The sequence below is a fragment of the Lissotriton vulgaris genome, chromosome 7, assembly GCF_964263255.1.
Source record: "Lissotriton vulgaris chromosome 7, aLisVul1.2, whole genome shotgun sequence".
Classification (NCBI taxonomy): Eukaryota; Metazoa; Chordata; class Amphibia; order Caudata; family Salamandridae; genus Lissotriton; species Lissotriton vulgaris.
In genome coordinates, this window is record NC_141695.1 from 442,297,244 (window position 1) to 442,321,051 (window position 23,808).

Below are 23,808 nucleotides of genomic sequence, written 5' to 3' on the forward strand. Positions count from 1 at the left end.
CCCACAATATGGCATCTGATGGAGAAAAAAAGAATGCGGACTCCCTACCTCTGTGCTGGCATCCGCTGCGAGGGCCGAGCAAAAACTCACTCCCCTCTCCACCGCATTCGCAGACAAGCCAGCGCTATCTCCGTCGCTGCCTTCCGCGACCCGGAACAGGAAGAGAGCCGAGTCGCGTCTCCTTCGCGCTCGAGCTGCTTCCACCCACCGCCAGCGCCGGCCGCAACTGCTGTCTCCTTCTCTGCCCGGACTACTCTCCTCGCTGCACGGGGGTCCAGGATCTGACAACACGCTCCAACAGCATAACGGGTAATGGGGGGGGTGTTTACCAGATTTTCAAACGATTTTCAAGCGATACCTTCTTATGTATTACATAGAGGGAACAGCAAAACTAACTAAAAAGACATCTCACGAGGGGAGCCGAGCCGCGGCCATTCAGCTGGCGGCCGCCATGTAAAGTGAATTAGAGAGTGGTCAGTCCAACTAGGCGGCAGTATATCAACCACCTCAGTCTCGGTCTGATTAGCAAACAGGAGATCTAAGACGTGCCCCCTCCTTGATGTGTTGGCTGTAGTAGTAGTTGGTGTAGGTTAAGATTCTCACATGTTTGCCTTAAATCTAATCAGATGTTGGTGTGACGATCTTAAGTTTCTACCGGGAGTGTAACAAGTCACCCGTTTCCTGATCCTCTGTCAATTGCTCTGCACACCACTTTCCTTCCTAGATTACTAAACAGTTGCAAAACCAGATCATACTTCCACATCTGGAAAAAAATGCACTTTCTATTCTGCTTCTTCTCTCAAATGTAACAGTCATGCCATTGAAATGTTCAAAAAGGCCACTGATCCACACACTCAAGTGTGCCGTTAACCCCGCTGAAAGCCTAACATGTTGATGTGGTAGACATGTTCATGACTAAGCCAAACCCAGTGTCCTACAAAAGGACCTTCCTACTCTGAACAAACTGTATGCAAAATGTAGGTGACCATTATGATTAGTATTCTACACCACCTTTTTTGTCTACCAAATCCCCTTTTGTCCTATGATTAAGGCTTATGGGATACTCTCAGTTTGTGCTGGACTCTGCCGATATCACGGGAGCATAGATAACTGTGATCTAAGGCGGAACTCCAGCTACAATACTTGTCTCTTAAGATCAGGGGAGAGTACGACCACCCTTTCCTTAACAACGAGATGTCAGCGAAACTGGTAGATAGTCTTGGAGCCACTGGTAGGCGGGCGAACAAAGTTGGGGCAGTACCCCATCAATAAAAACCCTACCTCTCCAAAGTGAGTGACGGTGGCAAACTGCACATCACTTGTAAGCTGGGGTCAGAGGCGAATGGGGCAAAAAAAATAAAAAAAATAGGTGATCCAACAGAATCTGCATCAGCGTTGCTACCATTTCAAAAATCTTTATTTTGGTACAATGGCCATAAAAGTACATTAAAAAAATAATTGCATAAAATCATGTAAAAGCGCAATCTGTCGGTGTTTTAGTTCCCATAGGAATCTCTGGGTACAATCTTTCAAGACCTTAAAATTCCCTTGAAAATCTGTCCGCAATTGACATAATTAAAACTATTTCAAAATGATGTAAAACTTCATACGAACATTCAAGTTTGTGTCTTCTGAAACTCTAATTAAAACTATTTCAAAATGATGTAAAACTTCATACGAACATTCAAGTTTGTGTCTTCTGAAACTCTAACTATAAATAGTAAAACAAAAGATAAACATATTGCACATTGGATAAATCACTGGAGGCTTATTTCCCAGAGAAAGCGCACATTTTTGCCTGACTCTCCACATTGCCATCCAGTATCGACTTAAGGCAAAAAAATCTGGTTACTAATATCTGGCCTCCTTGTGCTCCCTTACATCCAAGTTCAGACACAGCGGGATTATCTAGCACCCCCTACTGCTTGTGTAGGCAGGGCAGAAGAACATAGCCTGCTCGAGGGTTTCTTTAGGGTTGCCTCAAGATGAGCACCACCAATCCTTAACCTTGGGTGCTCGTGCCCATTTTGCAGTAAAAGAATGGAGGGGCAATGTCCCGTACCGAAGCTGCGAATAAATAATGATGGCTCTATCTCATTCAGCATGTCCTCCTTTGAGAAGGAGCCCTTAACTGTGAGAAATGCATCAGCTAGTGAGCTGAATTTCGTCTGAGTATGTAAAAGATGCTCTTTATGTTCCCAGTAGCCTGATTTGATTTGTATTGTAGGAATCGCCCCAGCCTCACCAGGGCATTCTATCAGCTTTCTTACCCAATCAGTGTGGCTTTCACATATTTTAGCCAGGGTATATCACAAGAACCAGAGAGGCATAATATTTACTCTAAGCCCTGGCGATAGTAACACAGCTCTGGGGTAGCCCATATTCTCCTCCAGTATAGTATGGGGTGCAGACCAATCTTTTCAGCGAGCATTCTAAGCGCAAGGTCCAGCCTGAGTGGGAGCAGGTAGATGCTTATAGGTGCATCTACCAACTGGCGCATACATCTATTTTCTACTGTGACTAGAGGAGTCTCATCCACGTGCCCCCACAGCTCTGCTGTCCCAAAGGCCTGATGGTTGTAGATCTGATTTGCCAGCAGAATGGCTTGGAACTGTGAGCTTAGCAACAACTTAGTTATTCCTCCACCTGCTTGTTCCATTTTTAATCTACAATGGGTAATACCCAAATGCGAGAACGTGCGCACACAGTCGAATGACGTCCCACAATAATCTCCAAATTCTGTTTGCCTAAACACTCTAAATGATCCAGCAATTTTTGGAAACCCATTGGTGATTTAGAGAGGAGTAAAGTATCGTTGGCAAACATGAAGGCAGGAACCCTCCGGTTTGCCAGCCTGGGTGCATCATCATCACACTGGCCTAGAAAAGTTGTTAGGCCAATAATACATAGTGTGAATAACGTGGGGACTTTCACTTCCTGCACACCAATAAACCTTCAAAAAACGTTTTATTGTCGGTTTTCTATTTTTGGCAACTTCACTTCCAACCCAACTGTATACATCTCAATTCTACAAAATGTTGTAGTAAGATCCTCAGTCGGTTCTGGAATCATGGGAATCCCTCATTCTGGAATCAAAAACTAAATTGCCGTTAAACCCCCCAGGAGACTCCATGATTGTACCAGTAAAGAAGAATCATCCAAGTAATGTGTAATTGTTGTGAAACCAGTTGGAAATGTGAACACCCATTGCAAGAATATGCTAAATCTCTCAAACAATGAACAGGAAATCAAATCACCCATAGGCAAATCTTTGTGTACATAAATCTGCTCCTGAAACTGCAAACCCAACAACCAATGATTCTGGTGCACGAATGACAAACGCAAGGCGGATTTGAGATTCCACTTAGCCATCCAGGTCCCTTGCTCTGAAAACCTAATGATTGCCACTGTAGGAAAGTGCATGAAACTCCATTTCTCAGAAGTTAAATCATAACTGACTGGCCTTTCTGCCAAGACAAATACTGAATCAGATCAAACTCCCCCTTTGCATTTTTTGTAATCACAACTATTGGACAAAGGATTACATCCTCAAAGGTCAGCATTCAAAAGGGCCTTTCATTTTCCCTTCTTCAACCTACTTTGCGCAACTTCCTACCAACACATTTGGGTGTTCCTCAGCTGGTCCTAAAGTCTCTCCCTCTTTCCTCTCCTCGATGTTTGGATTAAACTCACCCAGTACTGCGGTACTTGAATTTTACATGCTGTACAAGACGTTTCTCATTGAGCCATGCAAAACCAATCTCATACCTTGCTACGGCTGCCACTCTAACCCTTCCATACCTTGGCACCACCACCAACATGACTGAATCACTGGATGTTTTGAACTGTATTTCACCAATTCCTGTCTAAATATGCCCTTGTCCCTTTTAAAAGCCCCACTCCTGTTGTATACCCAAATCACTGCCTCTTGCAGAAAGTGCCCTTTTGACACACCACCCAACAACCAGACATGCTTGGGGTGGGCCGTCCTCTAAGGTCTGATACAACACAGACAGCCCACTTGCAACGTAAGTCGTTGTTGCAGGCCTAGGTGGTGCCATCCATTGTAACCACAAATCTGTAGAAAGCTCTTCCCATTTTCTCTTTGAATCTCTGGTAACCCGAATCAACCTCCTCTTTATAACATACCCAAATCATACCCCAGAACATAATCTGTGACTCACGAATGAGGGTGATATATTTAAACAATCCCACACCTCTTCGTAGAAATTTCTCACAGTACACTCTAGCGAATATCAAAGATGCTGCAGTTCAAAAGCCAATCTTAATAGGCACCTAAGGGCACCTGGGTAACCCCTCTTCATAAACCCTTCCCTTCTCCCCACTTCCCTGTGCAACAGCTTAATGACTTCCATATGTTCCTCTTTACAAATTCTCTTTTGTCACTGCCATTAAATGCGTACCGAATAAATTAGTAACCAGCGTATGTGGCAACTTCTTGGGCTTATCCAAACGTTTCCTTCTGCCTTCTCTCTTCACCATTCTTGTCGCCATCACTACATTTGTCAATAACATACTCTTACACTTCTTTCTTATCGTTATTTCCCACTGACTCATGTCCCATACCCACCCATCTATCCATCATGTACTTGCCACCTTTAAAATGCCCCTCTACCTCAAAAACCACAAGACCTCTCCCAACACACATGCTTCTCTCCACGCCCCCATCTGCACAAAAATCATACATTGTTTCAGTGTAGGCTCTTTCTGTTATCCAACCTGCAGCCGCCTTTGTGTACCCCTTCATAACTTCCTTTCTTTGCATTAAACCTCTTTCTCTTGAACCCTGTGATAAAATAGACTCCTTCTGGCTGGCTCCTTGTATCCCCTTCAATTGAGACAAATGTTGTACCCACCTTTTGACAGTATCCTGTGATGAACATACAGAATATACTCAAGTGTCTAGAAAATAAGAGAACTAAAGAAGGAAGTTCCCACCAAGAATAAAATATGTGAAATGGCAATAAACATAAAAATGTATGTGTATGGATTCCCATCATTCACCAAACCTGGTGATTAGCTTCATCATTTGGGTATCCCTTGATGTACGAAATGACAGACTAGCTCTATGAACATCAGAGCTTGCGAATGTCAAAAGGTGTGTTTACCAAGATGAGCAAGATAGAGTATGTGGGACCCAAAATAATTTTTTGTGAATATTTTTAAATGCAGTGAAAAATGTGGGGTGTGAAAATATAAAATTGGTGCGTGAACAGACTAACTATTCTTATTCGTGTCAGTCACGATCAAGGATTAAAAACGTGAAAGCCAGGACTAGTTTTGACAAATAGCTGTCCTAAGCAGTGGTGGTCAACATGTTTCAGCACTTGAAGGCGAAAGATAGAGCCATGTTTTCGTCAGGACCTCAACAAAACAAAACTACAATAACTGCTATTTATAATTGTGGTCTTTCGGTCGGGGTATCAAACAAACTCACGGACAAGGGGGTTCTAGGCAATGAGGGTTTTATTGTTTTGTATTGCCTCCTCTTTTGTACAGGCACTCGGTAGAAGGGTAATGGGTTGTCGATGTCCTCGGCCGCTTGTTTTGCCGCTCCCACTCGCCAACTCTCCCGGTGCCTTCTGGGCGTTGTAGGCCTTGCTTCCGCCGTTTTCGCCTCTCGTCCGAGATGTCACCAAAACAGAAAGAAACCACTATTGGGCAATGTTTTCCGGTACTTTATCGGGGTAGGGAAGTGAGGGATTACACGTGCTCTTCAATAACAGGGTGCCGGTAAAGTGAAGGAAGGGTACCGGTGCACAGAGGGTTGGTTGCTCGTGCTAAGGCGGTTTACCCCACTTACGACCCGCCCACCCCGTGAACCTTGACCCTACCTGCTCCAGCCACACTTCGTGTGAAGTGTGGCTGGGCGATGCGCCTTCCCGTTGGCCTCCCGGCTTGTCGCGGTCGTCTCTGGTCTGTCTTCCCTCGGCTTCCCAGGTCCGTATTCCGCTGTCTCCCTTGACGCCTGCCTCCGTCCTCCGTTGTTCTTCTCCCGCCTCCTCCTTCCGATGGTCCGCTCTCCACCCGATCTCCTCCTCTGCTCACTCGTCTCCTCCAGCCGATGTTCCTCGCTTGTCTCATCTCCCTTCCTCCTCCACTGCTCACCCGTCTCCTCCAGCCGATGTTCCTCGCTTGTCTCGTCTCCCTTCCTCCTCCACTGCTCACCCGCCTCCTCCTCGATCGCAATACTCGTTTCGCCGTCTTCCGTCCTCCTCCACTCCGCTCCTCTCTCACGCCACCACTCTCCACTCCCTCCGGGTGTATTACACACCTGAGTCCGGGTCGGGCGTTCCTTTACCTCCACCTGGTGGGCGGATTCCGGGTCCAGCTCCGCCCAGTTAAAGTAACACAGCTCCTCTGGGTCTTGTGTGGGATGTAGCCAGTCGGTCGCCGGTTTCCAGGTATCCGTATGCTGTGCAAAAAGAGGGGACACAGGTAAGGGTAAGCCAGGAGGGCCCGAGTCCGGGTCCTCCTCGTCACATCCCTCCCCCCTACGATTCTCCCGATCGGGGAGAGGATAACGGGATAAGTAGTCCGCGTTGGCGTTGTCCTTCCCTTTACAGTGACGGACCTGGAACCGGAATGTTTGCAGGGCCAGGAACCACCTCAGGACCCTCGGGTTGTTCGAGATGTTCCTGCTCATCCACGTGAGTGGGGCGTGGTCAGTATAGAGGATGAATGAATGCCCCTCCAGGTAATACCGTAACTTGTCTATAGCCCACCTGATCGCTAGACATTCCTTCTCTATGGTTGGGTATTTCACCTCCCTCGGGAATAGTTTGCGGCTGATATACAGTATGGGTCGCTCTATACCGGCTTCAGTCTCCTGCGACAACACCGCCCCGATGCCAAAATCGGATGCGTCGGTGTGTAGGAGGAACGTTTTACCGAAGTCCGGGGAAGTAAGGACGGGGCTCGTCGTGATGGCACGTTTCAGGGTTTGGAAGGCGTTCCACATAGCGGGGGTTGGATTGTGTAGGACCTGGCTTTTAGTGTGGTTCTTCAAGGTGTCTGTTAAGGGGGCAGCTATATCAGAAAAGGAGGGGATAAACCTCCTGTAATAGCCTACCAGGCCAAGAAAGGCCCTCATTTCCTTCTGACTGGTGGGAAAAGGGGTGTCTGAAATCGCCCTAACCTTCTCTATTTGGGGCTCAATGACCCCATGCCCCAGGACATACCCTAAATACTTGACCTTCTGGAAGCCCACTCGGGATTTTTTTGAGTTGATGTGAAGTCCCGCTTCCATCAGCTGTTGCAGTACATTATGTAGATGCCTCAGGTGTTCCTCCCAAGAGGGGCTGAAGATAATGATGTCGTCCAGGTAGGCCGAGCTGTAGTCTTGATGTTTTCTTAGTACCTCATTCATAAGCCTCTGGAAGGTGGCCGGAGCACCGTGAAGGCCGAATGGAAGGACGTTGAACTCGTAGAGTCCGTCCGGGGTGGCGAAGGCCGTTTTTTTCCGATCTTCCTCTCTCAGAGGGACCTGCCAGTACCCTTTCGTTAGGTCGAGGGTACTGATGTATTTTGCATTTCCCAGTTTCTCGATCAGTTCGTCTATGCGGGGTATTGGATAGGCGTCGAATGATGATACCGCGTTCAAGGCCCTAAAGTCCATGCAGAACCTGCTGCTGCCGTCTGGTTTGGGCACCATCACGATGGGCGAGGACCATTCACTACGAGAGGGGCGTATGACCCCTAACTTCAACATCTCTTTTACTTCGTTGCTTATGGCGTTCCTCTTAGCTGCTGGTATTCTATAGGGCCTTTGTTTCACTGTAACGCCCTCTGGTGTTTCTATCCGGTGTTCTGTTAGCGTCGTTGTCCCTGGGAGGTTGGAGAAGATCCGCTTAAAGGGACGCAGGGTTTTCTGTAGTCCGTCTTGTTCTGAGTCATATAATTCGTCGTTTACCACTAGTTCACCCAGTGTGGTTCCTTGGTTGGTTTCTTCGGTGGTTGTCAACATTGATACCAGAGGGGTTTGGCCCAACCACTTTTTAAGAAGGTTGATGTGGAAAACCTGGGTCTTCTTCCTACTCAATTGTAGCCGATAAGTCGTTTTTCCAATGGTTTCAATGACTCTGAATGGTCCTTGCCATTTGTTTTGGAATTTTTTTGCCGTAGAGGGCAGCAACACCAAAGCCCAGTCGTCAACCTTGAGGTGTCGCCACTTCTTTCCTTTGTTGTAATGAGCATGTTGTTTCTGTTGACTGGTTTCAAGCTGAGTAAAGGCCAGCTCTCGTATTTTTCCGAGTTTATTTTTCAAGTTCTGACTGTATTCCAGCAAGGATCTCGTGTCCCCATCACTCTCATTCTCCCATACCTCTTTGGTCATATCCAGCAGGCTGCGTGGTTGGCGACCGTATAACATCTCGAAGGAGGAGCAGCCTAAACTGCTCTGGGTTTGACCTCTGATGACGTATAACGCCAAAGGCAGCAAGAGGTCCCATTCACTCCCGTTAACCGTGAGCATCTTCTTCAACAGTGTTTTCAGGGTCCCATTGTACCTCTCCACCAGTCCGTCTGTCTGGGGGTGGTACACTGACGTCCGGATCTGGTGGAGGTTCAGAAGCTGACATATTTCCTTCATGACTCTTGACATGAATGGGGTGCCCTGGTCCGTTAGGACTTCCTTAGGAAATCCCACCCGGGAGAATAATTCCAGGAACTTCTCAGCGATGTTTTTCGAGGTGGGGGTTTTCAGGGGAAATGCTTCGGGGAATCGCGTGGCGTACTCCACAATCACTAGAGCGTATTGATGTCCTTTCCGTGTTTTGGGTAATGGTCCGATGAGATCCATCCCGACCCTCTCAAAAGGGGTTCCAATGATGGGGAGGGGTTGTAGGGGTACCGCTGCGGGTCTGTGGGTGTTTTTCCGCTGGCAGATGTCACAAGTCTGGCAGTGTGCTTTTATATCTTGATACACACCTGGCCAGTAGAAGCTGCGGAGTACATTTTGGGTTGTTTTCTCACTGCCGGTGTGTCCGGCCAGTAAGTGTGTATGAGCGTAGAACATGATCTGTTCGCGAAAACATGTCGGCACCAGAAGCTGTATCGGGTCTTCGGCTTTAGCTTGCCGATACAAGAGGTCATCTTTTATCAGGAATCTGGGGTAACTCGTATGGGGGCTATCTTGTTCCGCATGGGCCTTTTCCCAAGCGTTGAACAGATTGAAATCATTGGCTTGTGCGAACTTGAAGCTCCTGTCACCTTCCCATGGATCTGGGGACAGCAGGGCAGGGACAGGGGGTTTACTCAGGGTTTTGTTCTTCAGTAGTTGTCCCTCAAACAGTTCTAAGAAATGGGGATTATCAGTACCCAGAATGAGCGGTTCAGGAAGGGAACCCATCACTCCCACTTTCACCACCAATGAACCCCTGCCCTCTATGTCTATGGGGACATATGCCACCGGATACCCCTTCACATCCCCATGGACACATTTTATAAACACTTGGTCGTTGGGCATTACCTGGGGAGGTACGACATATTCATCCCGCATTACCGACTGTTTACACCCCGAATCCAACAGGGCCCTGATTACAGCCCCATTGACGGTAACACTCACGTGATAAGCGCCTCCCAGTTCGGCTGAGTACAGGACAGCCTTCGGCATGTATCCTACTTCCATAGGTTCTTCGTTGTTGCGTTTCTGTGGGCAGAAGCGAGCGATGTGGCCCCAGGCGCCACAATCAAAACATTGAGGTCCCCGGAACGGAGGACCATCCGGATTCATGAAGCGTGGGGTGGGTAGTCCGGGAGGTGCTCTAGGTCGGCGTTCCGGTCTGGAGGGGGCTTTGTTGGTTTTTTCGGGTTCACTGGGGTGCAGGCGTGGCTGGGCTTGGACGAATGTAGTGGCCATCTCCATGGCTTGCTGGGTTGTTAAGTTGGAATGCTGCCGTAACCACCGCTGTGTCCCATATGGCAGCGCCTCGAGGAATTGCTCCAGATAGATTTTATCCATAATGTCCTCCTTGGAGCTGGTTGTGGGGGTTAACCATTTATCAGCTGCTGTTTTCAAGCGGAAGAACAAAGTTTTAGGGTTGTCCCCCGCCTGCCCCCTTTCTTTACGAAACCGAACTCGGTAGGCTTCCGCATCCAAACCAAGGTGGTCCAATATGATAGCTTTGATCTGCCCATAGGGAGTCTGTCCGTTACCATTGGCCACCTGATAGGCAGCCTGGGCTTCTCCTGTCAATAGGGGTGCCAGAAAGAAAGGCCACTTCTCTAATGGCCATCCACATGCCAGGGCCACCCTTTCGAAATTCAGCAGGAAGGCGTCCGGATCCTCGCCAGAGATATACTTTTGTAGGGAGATGCCGGCCAGTGTAGGAGGGGGTCGGGTCTCACGTACGGGGTTGCTAGCTGGGTCAGCGGGTTGCTGCAATCCCTCTAGTTGTGTCACCACCGTGTTGCGGAAGGTATCCCGGTCTAGTTGGGCAGAGGCGAGCTGTTGCTCCACAGCCCAGCCCAGCTGTTCCTGTCCTTTCACCAATGCTTGTAGTATTGCTTCCATCTTAGTGTCCTGGATGGTTACCTCTGTGCCCGCATTCTCCACCACTTGTGGGCTTTCGGTCGGGGTATCAAACAAACTCACGGACAAGGGGGTTCTAGGCAATGAGGGTTTTATTGTTTTGTATTGCCTCCTCTTTTGTACAGGCACTCGGTAGAAGGGTAATGGGTTGTCGATGTCCTCGGCCGCTTGTTTTGCCGCTCCCACTCGCCAACTCTCCTAGTGCCTTCTGGGCGTTGTAGGCCTTGCTTCCGCCGTTTTCGCCTCTCGTCCGAGATGTCACCAAAACAGAAAGAAACCACTATTAGGCAATGTTTTCTGGTACTTTATCGGGGTAGGGAAGTGAGGGATCACACGTGCTCTTCAATAACAGGGTGCCGGTAAAGTGAAGGAAGGGTACCGGTGCACAGAGGGTCGGTTGCTCGTGCTAAGGCGGTTTACCCCACTTACGACCCGCCCACCCCGTGAACCTTGACCCTACCTGCTCTAGCCACACTTCGTGTGAAGTGTGGCTGGGCGATGCGCCTTCCCGTTGGCCTCCCGGCTTGTCGCGGTCGTCTCTGGTCTGTCTTCCCTCGGCTTCCCAGGTCCGTATTCCGCTGTCTCCCTTGACGCCTGCCTCCGTCCTCCGTTGTTCTTCTCCCGCCTCCTCCTTCCGATGGTCCACTCTCCACTCTTCACCCGATCTCCTCCTCTGCTCACTCGTCTCCTCCAGCCGATGTTCCTCGCTTGTCTCGTCTCCCTTCCTCCTCCACTGCTCACCCGCCTCCTCCTCGATCGCAATCCTCGTTTCGCCGTCTTCCGTCCTCCTCCACTCCGCTCCTCTCTCACGCCACCACTCTCCACTCCCTCCGGGTGTATTACACACCTGAGTCCGGGTCGGGCGTTCCTTTACCTCCACCTGGTGGGCGGGTTCCGGGTCCAGCTCCGCCCAGTTAAAGTAACACGGCTCCTCCGGGTCTTGTGTGGGATGTAGCCAGTCGGTCGCCGGTTTCCAGGTATCCGTATGCTGTGCAAAAAGAGGGGACACAGGTAAGGGTAAGCCAGGAGGGCCCGAGTCCGGGTCCTCCTCGTCACAATAATACATCAAAAAAGGATATGGTGTGAGTACAACATCTCACAATCCCGATTCCCTCTTGATATCTTCAGTTTTCTGAAAAATAATAATAAGTGAAGAAAAGTACAAAACACATGAGATTCTTGGAAAAAAACGACCAAAAAGTTCTCTCTTAATATGTGGCCTCAAAACATTATGCCTACATATGTGCCCCTGAATGGTACGGAACTCCATCTTACCTTTGTAATATGGATGATAAAGCCTCACCCCACCTGGCAACGGCTCAGGATATAGGAGGCACCGCTCTAAAAAGAAGAATACACCAAACTAAAAATCTGGTGGTGTATCAGACTTAAACAATAACATCTATCCACAGCACACAAACACAAAACAGTTCGGTATTACATACACTCTCAAAATGTGTGTAGTTTGACACCTAATGATGGTAATTAAAGATAGACCCAAAAGATGTCTAAATACGAAATGCTCAAGAATACACTGCAACTAACTATATGCAGAAGATTCAGCTGTTATGATACATCTTGGGTGAAAGGTTACTGCTACTTTCTAATAGGCAGATGGTCATCCTCCATATACATAGGCCCATATGATCATATACTGCCAGTGTTTTTTATAAAAAGCCAACTGCTAAGGTGAGTTCCGAAATCTAATCCTAGTTCCTTGTATTAAAGTAGTAAGTATCTTATGCCCCTTGTATGTGAGCAATACGTGTAAATCTGGTAGAACTGTCTCCAGAGATGCGATGTCAAAATCTTAAGCCAGCCTGGCCTTAGCAGAACAGCCCCCCTGTAACCGCATGCTCCGCGTTCTGCCAAGAGATTCTTTAACATGTGGAACAATCGAGTCACCGCCTACCTTTCCGTCGGTACCTCGGACGGTCAGCAGAGCCTTCGGGGAGGTACCGAACGGGTGGGCGATCAGGATTAAGTATACTGTACAGCTACGGCAGTCTTCCGGGTCCCGCTCTGCTAAGGCCAGGCTGGCCTAAGATTTTGACATCGCATCTCTGGAGACAGTTCTACCAGATTTACACGTATTGCTCACATACAAGGGGCATAAGATACTTACTACTTTAATACAAGGAACTAGGATTAGATTTCGGAACTCACCTTAGCAGTTGGCTTTTTATAAAAAAACACTGGCAGTATATGATCATATGGGTCTTTGTATATGGAGGATGACCATCTGTCTATTAGAAAGTAGCAGTAACCTTTCCCCCAAGATGTATCATAACAGCTGAATCTTCTGCATATATTTAGTTGCAGTGTATTCTTGAGCATTTCGTATTTAGACATCTTTTGGGTCCATCTTTAATTACCATCATTAGGTGTCAAACTACACACATTTTGAGAGTGTATCTAATACCGAACTGTTTTGTGTTTGTGTGCTGTGGATAGATGTTATTGTTTTTAATGTTGAAGTCTGATACACCACAAGATTTTTAGTTTGGTGTATTCTTCTTTTTAGAGCGGTGCCTCCTATATCCTGAGCCGTTGCCAGGTGGGGTGAGGCTTTATCTTCCATATTACAAAGGTAAGATGGAGTTACGTACCATTCAGGGGCACATATGTAGGCATAATGTTTTGTGGCCACATATTAAGAGAGAACTTTTTGGTCGTTTTTTTCCAAGAATCTCATGTGTTTTGTACTTTTCTTCACTTATTATTATTTTTCAGAAAACTGAAGATATCAAGAGGGAATCGGGATTGTGAGATGTTGTTGTACTCGCACCATATCCTTTTTTGATGTATTATAAATAGCAGTTATTGTAGTTTTGTTTTGTTGAGGTCCTGACGAAAGCGCATGGCTCTATCTTTCGCCTTCAAGTGCTGAAACATGTTGACCACCACTGCTTAGGACAGCTATTTGTCAAAACTAGTCCTGGCGTTCACGTTTTTAATCCTTGATCGTGACTGACACGAATTAGAATAGTTAGTCTGTTCACGCACCAATTTTATATTTTCACACCCCACATTTTTCACTGCATTTAAAAATATTCACAAAAAATTCTTTTGGGTCCCACATACTATATCTTGCTCATCTTGGTAAACATACCTTTTGACATTCGCAAGCTCTGATGTTCATAGAGCTAGTCTGTCATTTCGTACATCAAGGGATACCCAAATGATGAAGCTAATCACCAGGTTTGGTGAATGATGGGAATCCATACACATACATTTTTATGTTTATTGCCATTTCACATATTTGATTCTTGGTGGGAACTTCCTTCTTTAGTTCTCTTATTTTCTAGACGCTGGAGTATATTCTGTATGTTCAAGTTAGTTTAGGGGCTGCATATTCCAGCTAGTATTTAAATTTTGGCCTCCGACCCTAATCAAACCTTTTTTGTGTGTTGAGTATCCTGTGATGGCCTTCCTCCTGTCCTCCACTTAAAATTTGAGAAGTCAGCTACAAAATCCTTACAGAGAGCACCTTCCCACCCAATGCAGTCTTCAACGAGTGTCCCAGCCTGCCTGGCACTGTAATTGCCTCATATCCTACCAAGTACCTCCATCCTGCCCTGTGGATGCCATCTAAGTCACTAGGCTGCTAGCAGACATGCCCCAAACACCGATCCCCCTTAGCCATAACTGAAGGGGTCTACACAGCTACCTCACCACCCAGTTTACTTCCACACAAGGTGGCTACCTGTCCTTTTACTTGGACATCCTTTCGCCATCACTAAATGTTCTCCTCCCCCATTTCTCCTTCTCTCAACATCCCCCCCCCCCCCCCAGTCTATGCATTCAACATCCTCTGCTAGCATTACTGCCTGTCACTTCATGCTTGATAAATCTTCTCTCTCCTTACTCCCTTTTATAAACTGCTTCTGCTACATCCCTAACCTCTTCGCTAAAATGAACATTAAAGGCCTTCCTTTGCTACTGCCACAGTAGCACACTTCTCAACTTTGGCACCACTTGTTGGCCATCACTACACACTAGAAGCTCTGCCTTGCTTGCTGCCACTACTCCCCACAGCAATGACCCAACAGCAGGTAAAACCTCAACAGCCTCTCACCTGGTGTCCTGCTTAGCCCCTATTCTACTCTGCAGCTTTCTGGCCACTCTCTTCATCTCCCCCCCCCCTGAACCACCCAATGAGTCCTCACTTGTATTTCTTACTTTACACAGTGGGGGGTGTGGATGGGGCGAGTATGTTATCACATGTGCTGCTATTCCCTCAGCAGACCTAGTGCAACTCGTAATACAAGACTGCTTGAACACCAGGCTTTATCAAATCTTGCAGCCTCACACACCACATTTGTATGAGGGCTTCCACCATATTATTTCTGCTTTTACCTATCATCCTACCGCTATATATACCTCACTATGTCAATTGAACCACCTAACAAAATCTTTTACCCTATCTGAGCAACCCACAGCAAAAGGAGGCATTTGGGTCACCATATATCACCCTAGCCATTCTAAGCAACACACTGAGGTGACTCTACAAATCCCCACCAGGTGTCCTCACGGAGTTCACCACTCAGAGGTAACTTGACCTGATACAGAAATACCTAAAGCGAGCCTGGCAAAGCATGCCACCTAGAGATGGGCTGAGCGCTAAACCGCATTAAAGGCCCAAAAGGAGGACTCGGCTAGAGATGTTTAAAGTAAAATACACCCACCAGTATGATGCCAGGTGGTGCTGCTTGAAAAAAACAACTCACTTGTTTCTTTTTAATCCACTATGCTTCATTGACGCCAAAATACCTACTGAAGGCATATCAATAGAAAACTACACATCTCTCGAGTGAGGGGCACCATAGCAGATTGTCTGGATAACTGTTGACTATGTAATTCATTTCCAAATAGTTCATTGTAGATTTTGTTATGCTATATGCATTTGCATAGTGCACATCTCACCCAGGAGGGAATCCTAACGCTGAAGGAGGCACTATATAGGCCGAGCCCTGGATGGGGCTAGCTGAAGAGCCAGGTTTTCAGTATTTTGCGGAATCAAACAACTGAAGAGGGGAGTCTCAGATGTTCAGGGCAGGTCATTCCAGGTTTTAGGTGTGAGGTAGAAGTTATGACTGCCGGATATCTGTCTGTCTGTCTCTGTGTGGGAGAGAGAGAGTCAGTAGGAGTCCGGTTGAGCAGTAGTGTCTAGTACATTTGTTGAAGTTTATGTAAATGTTGAGGTACTTGGGGGCAATGTTGTCTTAGGCTTTGCATTTGAGCATGTTTTAAGAGCGCTTGTTTGTTGGAGGGAGATGTAAATGAGGGATGAGTGGTTGAGGGAGAGCCTGGCCACAGAGTTTTGTAGTGTCTGGAGTCTTCTGGTCAACTGAACGTTGATTCCAGCATAATTTGTTGTTGCAGTCCAGCTTGCTAGTGATGAGTTGTGCAAGCGTTGATGGTGAGCCATTTTAAGATCTTCTTGAGTGTGGGGAAGCAGGAAATGGAAACTGCATTTGCTTGGCTGATCATGGTGAATTAGTGGTCTATTCCAAGGTTCTATTCTACTATTCCGAGGTTCTGTGTGTGGTTTGCTGGGAGGGGTTTTTGTTCGTCTTTGTTAGGCCACCAGTTGGAGTCTTTTCTGTGTTGAGATTGAGGCAGTTGGTTGTCATCCATCTGGTGACTTCGATTATGGAGGTGTAGAAATTGGTCCAGGTGTTTGGTGTCTTGTCAGAAGAGGAAAGTATGCGCTGGGTGTCTTCAGCATAGGGTATAATGTGTATTCCTTGGGGGTGTATGATGCTGGCGAGTTAGATTGTGTAGGTGTTAAACAGAGTGGAGCTAAGTGAGTGTCCTTGTGAAACTCTGCAGATGAAATTGATGGCATCTGAGGTGAAGGGGGCTAGACTTACCGACTGGGTGCGGTCTATCAGGAAGGATCAAACCCAGCAAAGTGCTGTACCTTGGGTGCCGGCTTCGTGCATTTGTTAGTTAGGAGACCGTGTAGAAAGCTGTGGAAACATCTGCGGGCTGCGTTATCCTCTCTGTCCATGATCATCTCAATGTCGTTTTTGGGGGGCAAGGAGGGTGGTTCCTTTACAGTGGTGTGCCTAAATCTGAATTGGTTGGTGTTGAGGAGGTGGGTGACAAGGGATTTATCATCTCTTCTATGACTTTTGCCCAATACGATAGCAGGGAGATAGACCAGTAGTTGGCTAGGATCTTTGCCTCTGCTGAGGGTCTCTGGAGGGGATGGAGTTAACTACAGTGGCGATGTTATGTGGATAACCTGAAAATATGACCTGAATCTACCATGGACCTTTGTTATATCTTGTTGTAACACCTGGGCAGTTACTGTGCAGCATTAGCCTTCTCTGGCCAGCTTTTATGGATAGTCTGAAATATGGGTTTCCGTGTAAAACACTGTAGTGTGAAAACATGACCTCTGTGTTAGAGATGCAGAGCCTCAGTGCCAATGATAGTAGTCTATAGTGAGTTGTGACTGATAATTCAGATAAGCATACTTTGTCCGGCTTAGCAGAATTGTAATGGCAGATTAGAATTAATGACAGAGGTGCTTGTCCAATAGTTCTGGGACAGAATCTGGCCTTTGACACGAAACGCAGTGTGCTAGGAAACCAGGTTTAGGTACAACACACAGTTCTGTAGGAATTCATTTAAATATGGTGGTGTCAAGGCAAAAGCAGGAGAGACAATTAACTGAAACTTTTCCATTGATTCTCACCAGTAAGTGAGCCACATTTTCATTTTGCTCATCCGTCCTCTAAACTGGATAATAATAAATCCTGTTATTTACAATGCTTGGAAAAAGCAAAAGTGTGGTATGAACCATACACAAACACGTCATTGTAATCATTAGCAAAAGGAAAATGTTTTCAGGAGCCTGTTTGTGGAAAGCATTACAGTATGGCTTCTTCAGTAAACCCTTACCAACCATGATCGGTGCAAAAGCCAGCATCAGTCAATGCTTACAATCAATCACTCACTGTTGTAAAGCGCTGCTCCTCCATGAGGGTATCTGGGTACTGAGGTATGGGTGGCCTAATTTGAAAAGCCAGGTCTTGAGTTCTCCAGCGAGGGAGATGTTCGTAGGTGAAATGGCAGGTTGTTCCAGGCTTTCGTGGCGAGAAAGGAGATGGTGCTATCCCACGGGGAGGTGATCTTACAGTAAGGCACTACTGATGCTATCAGGTACCATGTATCTGGTTTGTATTGTTTAAATTATTAATTCTGTGTCCCTGCTATCCATTGGCTATCCTCTTCAATTACTTCTATGACCTATTCAAGGCATGATGCCCTTTATAAGGTTTTACTAGGTAAGATTCAGCTTCAGACCCGACTCCTCCATACTTCAGAGTAAGAACTTACTATTTCCAACGTGTTAAGTCTTTAAACTTCCAAGAAGTTTGTTCTCCTGATCCATGCAGCATCACATTATTTGCCTTCCACCAGCTATAGCCCATTCACTTGAAATATAGCATGTTATTCGTCCTATTTGTGTAGTCCAATGACCGGCACATATGCATTCCATGTCCTTTGAGGTGCAATTGAAATGGTTTTGTGGTTGGTGAATTACAAAGAATGTGTGGGGTTAAAAGGGGGGCTTGAAGACAGTGCATGTTGGGTAATTTGCCTCTGATGTTTTGTACCTTCTCACTGGGACAGTTTGGAAACCAAAATCAGCCATGGAAAAAATTCAAACGAGCCTCCTTTCCCTTCTATTTGTTTTTCCTGTCTATTTCTTTCCCATGCTTTCTATTTATTTTGCCCCTCTGTGTCTGCTGCCATAATTCCCCAGGAGCTGAAGATAGAGGTGGGGGCCATCAACCTTTAAAGCTAGGCTTCAATTGCTCCAGCCCTTATTCTTTCCTGCTACCAATGGGAATGTGCACCATGGGATAAATGACTATTCCCAGTTGTTGCTTGCTTTGCAGTCTTACTCTTTGTTTTGTGATGTCTCCACAGAATCTTCATTATTGATGCCAAAACACCTAAATGAGTGGAAGACTGTTGCTTTACCAGGGTGTGTGTGGAGACCACAATACTTTCTGAAGTTGATAATGCACCGACCGTTTAAGCGACACGATCTCAGGAATGCCTGGTGGCTGAGCTGTTTACGTGTCCAGTGACTGTTTTCAAATAAATACATTATTAAAACCTTGTAGATCTTTCGTATTTTCTTTTTTCCAGTATTGAACTCCAGAAAACACAATTGAAGGTCAGTTGGGATTTATAGGGTTGGATCAGTTTAAAAGGGAACAGTCGTCCCTATTAGTATTTTTCTATTTTCTTTTTTTGAACTAGCACTTGTTCGTTGGACATTGCAAAGCAAATAAAAGCCCCAAGTCCGTAGTTTTCCCCTGACCTCATTGAGTATCCAGATCCAGTACACAGTGAGCTTCATAGCATATTTGCCCAGTATGTGTATAGGTTCTCGCAGAGTATTTTCCTGATCCTGTTCTTGGGTCAGAATTCACAGTTCACTTTTACTAAAAGTGACTTGTTCTAGTTTTAACTGCCCCCATGCAAAACAATGTGTTTTGTGCTTTTTAGATGTATTGGTGTTTATGTAGCTTTTCCCATACTCCTGCAGCGCTTTTGCTCTGTTCTGGACTGTAATTAATAACTACAGCCTGCTGTGCGCTCTAATTACCGCTGCGTGCTGGAACTGCCGCTTTGCCCATTTTGATTGCTGAATTTGCCGATCTGCCTATTTGCAGTGTGATACTGCCAGCGTGACTCTGTAGTATAATTTATTTACATCTCGCCGCTTTTGCTCATTTGCATTTTGTTCAATAGCGCGACCCTGTTGCAGTATTTGCGTTTCCCCCCCAAGCTCTCTTGCCGCCCTGACCCCTCCACCTCCATTTTGTTGTTGTTGTCGTCCTCCTTAGCCCGCCCCGCCTCCCAGCTGAAGCGCCCTCGCCCCTCCCCCTCCACCATCCATATATGACAGTTACTCCCGCGCGCAGCGTCCACGCGCAGCGACCGCGCCCAACCCGCGCCGAAGGTGCGCCAAAGGTAAGCCCGTCTACGCCCGTCCGCGCCTGGACCGCGCCCAGCGCCAGACCCCCTGCCCCTCGCGCTGCCCAGCCCCCCCGCGTTACCTACAATGCCGCCATCCTCCTAGCCCTTAACCCCGGTCGCGCCCCTAACTGCGTCCAAGCCGCTCCTGGACACACCCATGGACCTTTCTCCTGCTACTCCTGCAAATTCAGCGGCACCGACAACATCTCCGCTACGACTACACCACAGATTCCCGACCCCAACCACCTACAATGCATCCTTCTCAACACCCGCTCGGTGCACAGACACGCCATTGACCTATGGAACCTACTAGACACCTTCTCTCCAGACGTCGCCTTCCTTACGGAAACATGGATGAATGATTCCTCCGCACCAGACATCACCATTGCCATCCCTGAAGACTATAAGATCACTCGCAAAGACCGTACCAGCCACACAGGAGGAGGAATCGCTATCGTACATAAGAAATCTATCCGCATCTCAACCAGCTCTGACACCAACCTCGCCAACTCCGAACACCTTCACTTCCAGATCCACATCGACCCCAAAACCTCTCTCAGAGGCACTCTCCTCTACAGACCACCAGGACCCCGCGCAAAATTCAGTGAAGACATCACGGACTTCATCTCTCCACACGCGCTCCCCTCCAAAGACTATATTCTTCTGGGAGACCTCAACTTTCACCTTGAAAAGATAAACGACCACAACACCGCCACCCTCGTGGACAACCTCGCCAACCTTGGACTTAAACAACTAGTCACTTCCCCCACCCACATCGCAGGTCACACACTCTACCCCATCTTCACCTCCAGCAATCACATCTCCTTCAGCCACACTACGGATCTCCTATGGACCGACCACAGCTGCGTTCACTTCACCTACAACAAGCCGAAACCCATCATCCACTCCCAACCTACCCTGCAAAGAAACTGGAAGAAAATCACCACGGACCAAATCTCCGCATCGCTCCTTCGAAACTCCCCAGCCCTCTCTTCTAACGCCAACGAAGCCGCAGCCAACCTCACCCTATGGTTATCCAACACCGCTGACACCTTAGCACCACTGAAAAAACGTCAAAGCAAACCTGGCAGCAAAAAGGCCTCATGGTTCAACGATGATCTTAAAAAATCCAAGAAACTCTGCCGCTCCCTTGAAAAAGCCTGGAAAAAAGACCCATCCACCAGCACCAAGGACGCCTTCAAAAGCGCCACCCGCACTCACCACCAACTAATCCGAAAAGCCAAGAAAACAGCATTCAAGGATCGACTTGACAACAACGCCCACAACAGCAAGGAACTTTTCAACATCGTCAAGGAATTTTCCAACCCCTCGGCCAACTCCAACGACATCACCCCCTCTCAAACCCTCTGCGACTCCCTAGCCTCTTTTTTCCACAACAAGATTGCAGACATCCACAACAGCTTTGACAACCAACCCGGAAACCAACCCACCCCACCATCTGTTGACCATCTTCCCCCCGTAAACACCCTTAACGCCTGGAACCCAATCTCCACTGAGGAAACCATCCGCCTGATGAATTCCATCCACTCTGGATCCCCCACAGACCCATGCCCTCACCACATCTTCAACAAAGCAGACTCCGCCATAGCACCGCACCTCCGAGACGTCATCAACTGCTCCTTCAACTCCGCTACCTTCCCAGAAGACTGGAAACACGCTGAACTCACCGCCCTTCTGAAAAAACCAACAGCGGACCCCACCGAACTCAAAAATTACCGCCCCATCTCGCTTCTTCCATTCCCGGCCAAAGTCATCGAGAAAGCCGTCAACAACCAGCTCGCCGCCTTCCTCGAAGCCAACAAATCACTCGACCCCTCACAATCTGGCTTCCGAGCAAAACACAGCACTGAGACCGCCCTCATCGCAGCAACAGACGACATTCGAACTCTACTGGACAATGGAGACACAGTCGCCCTCATCCTCCTCGACCTCTCTGCAGCATTCGACACAGTCTGCCACAGCACCCTTCTACAACGCCTCAATAACATCGGAATCCAAGGAAAAGCACTTGAATGGATCACCTCGTTCCTCACCGGAAGAACCCAGAGAGTCCGCCTTCCTCCATTCAAGTCCGAGGCCTCTGAAGTCATCTGCGGCGTACCTCAAGGATCATCACTCAGCCCCACCCTCTTCAACGTATACATGAGCCCCCTCGCGGACATCGCCCGCCAACACAACCTCAACATCATCTCTTACGCGGATGACACTCAACTGATCCTTTCTCTCACCAAGGACCCCAGCACCGCCAAAACTAACCTACACGAAGGAATGAAAGAAGTCGCCGAATGGATGAAACAAAGCTGTCTGAAACTGAACTCAGATAAAACAGAAGTCCTCATCCTAGGCACATCCACCTCTGCTTGGGACGACTCCTGGTGGCCGGAAGCCCTCGGAAAAGCACCCATCCCGACAGACCACGCACGGAACCTTGGCGTCATCCTGGATTCTTCTCTCTCAATGAACAGACAAGTCAACGCCGTATCCTCTTCCTGCTTCAACATTCTTCGCATGCTCAGAAAAACATTTCGCTGGATCCCCTCCGAAACAAGGAAAACAGTCACCCACGCTCTGGTCACGAGCCGACTGGACTACGGAAACACCCTCTACGCAGGTACCACCGCTAAACTCCAGAAGAAACTCCAACGAATCCAAAACGCCTCAGCCAGGCTCATATTAGACATCCCACGCAACGAACACATCTCCGGTCACCTTAAAGACCTCCACTGGCTACCCGTCAATAAGAGGATCACTTTCCGACTGCTTACCCACGCACACAAATCACTCTACGACATCGGACCAGATTGCCTCAACTCTCGACTGTCCTTCTACACCCCCTCCCGCCAACTACGTTCTTCCAGCCAAGCCAAGCCACTGTACCTCGCATCAACAAGACCACCATGGGAGGCAGATCCTTTTCTTACCTGGCTGCTAAAACATGGAACTCACTCCCCGCTTACCTTCGCCTCACCCAGAACCACCTAGCGTTCAGAAAGCAGCTTAAAACGTGGATATTTGACAAATATTCCTCCTCCCCTTCCTAAGCGCCTTGAAACCCTCTGGGTATGTAGTGCGCTATACAAATTTTATGACTTGACTTGACTTGACTTGACTAGTTGCTGCATGCTGCTGGCGCTTTTTACCACTGAAAGTGCTAATTAGATGGATCAGGCATGTACGAGTTCCAATGGATGAAGCCTCTGTGCATTAAATTGTTAATTTAAATCAAAATGCAGATAAGTATCTAAATGCAAACACATTGGCTATAGGATAATACTGACTGAGCCTATTTCTAGTTAAATGGCTAAGACCAGACACAGTCTAGTACAAAGCAAAATAATGCATTGGCAAGAAAGACAGGAGGCCTGCTCAACTTAAAAACAATGACAAGTCCTGTAAAATACATAAGTGTAGTGCAAAGAGTATTGGGTCATAGGGAATTGCTCAATAGAAGGCCCAGGGAAGTCTTTACGTATACATTTAGTAAGGCAGACAAATATCGCACAGAAAAAACCTACCTCACATCTCAAATACATCATGTTTTATACCTTTCCAAATGGAGAAATTGAACTCTTACCATGGTGTGAAACAAAAGATACATCGTAGCATCAAATAGTAAAACAGAAAACACATCACATGGAAAATAAGAACACCATCCTGCATGAATAATTATAGCAGTAACCTTTACCCTAAAAACGAGTGAATAGCAAACAAATGCACTTGTGAAATGGCATATGCAATGTACTCCCTCCGACCTAAAGAGGCATCCTACTTTCAGTAGGGTTCTTTATAGAAATAATATTGATAACTTTTTCTTAGATCTCTATTCTTGGGCAGCACTGATTGACATGAGAGTTGAGAAAAGATATGAGTGACCACTTCCCCTTGCTTTTAACTATTGGGGGCGGTCTTAAACCGGTAAACCTGGCCAAATATTCGGTCACAGGAGCCTTGGATGTCTTTAACAATAGGAGAAATGTCAAATGGGATGGTGTTTCAAATCCTGATGCCCTAAGTAAGCTATACATCCACTTAGAGCCTTCTTCTAACTCAATTGAGTGATTATGATATCACCCCGCGGATGCAGTAAAGCTTCATGATGACTGTTTCACTGTTGTCCGGAACACCTGCTTCGCTAAAATGAGAGGAAATCATAACCACACACATACTAATAACCACGCCTGGTATAACAAAGAGTGCAGTGAAGATAAAACCTCCCTAGTTAA

General features: G+C 47.2%; 1 protein-coding gene across 1 annotated transcript in view; it reads left to right on the plus strand.

The window, feature by feature from the left end:
- The window catches only part of LOC147701813 (uncharacterized), a 76,017-nt gene extending 57,319 nt beyond the window's left edge, over positions 1–18,698 (plus strand). The window contains exon 3 of the mRNA XM_086930453.1: positions 18,503–18,698. The gene's annotated coding sequence lies outside the window, so the exon portion shown is untranslated. The remainder of the gene's footprint in view (positions 1–18,502) is intronic.
- Positions 18,699–23,808: the final 5,110 nt, after the last annotated feature.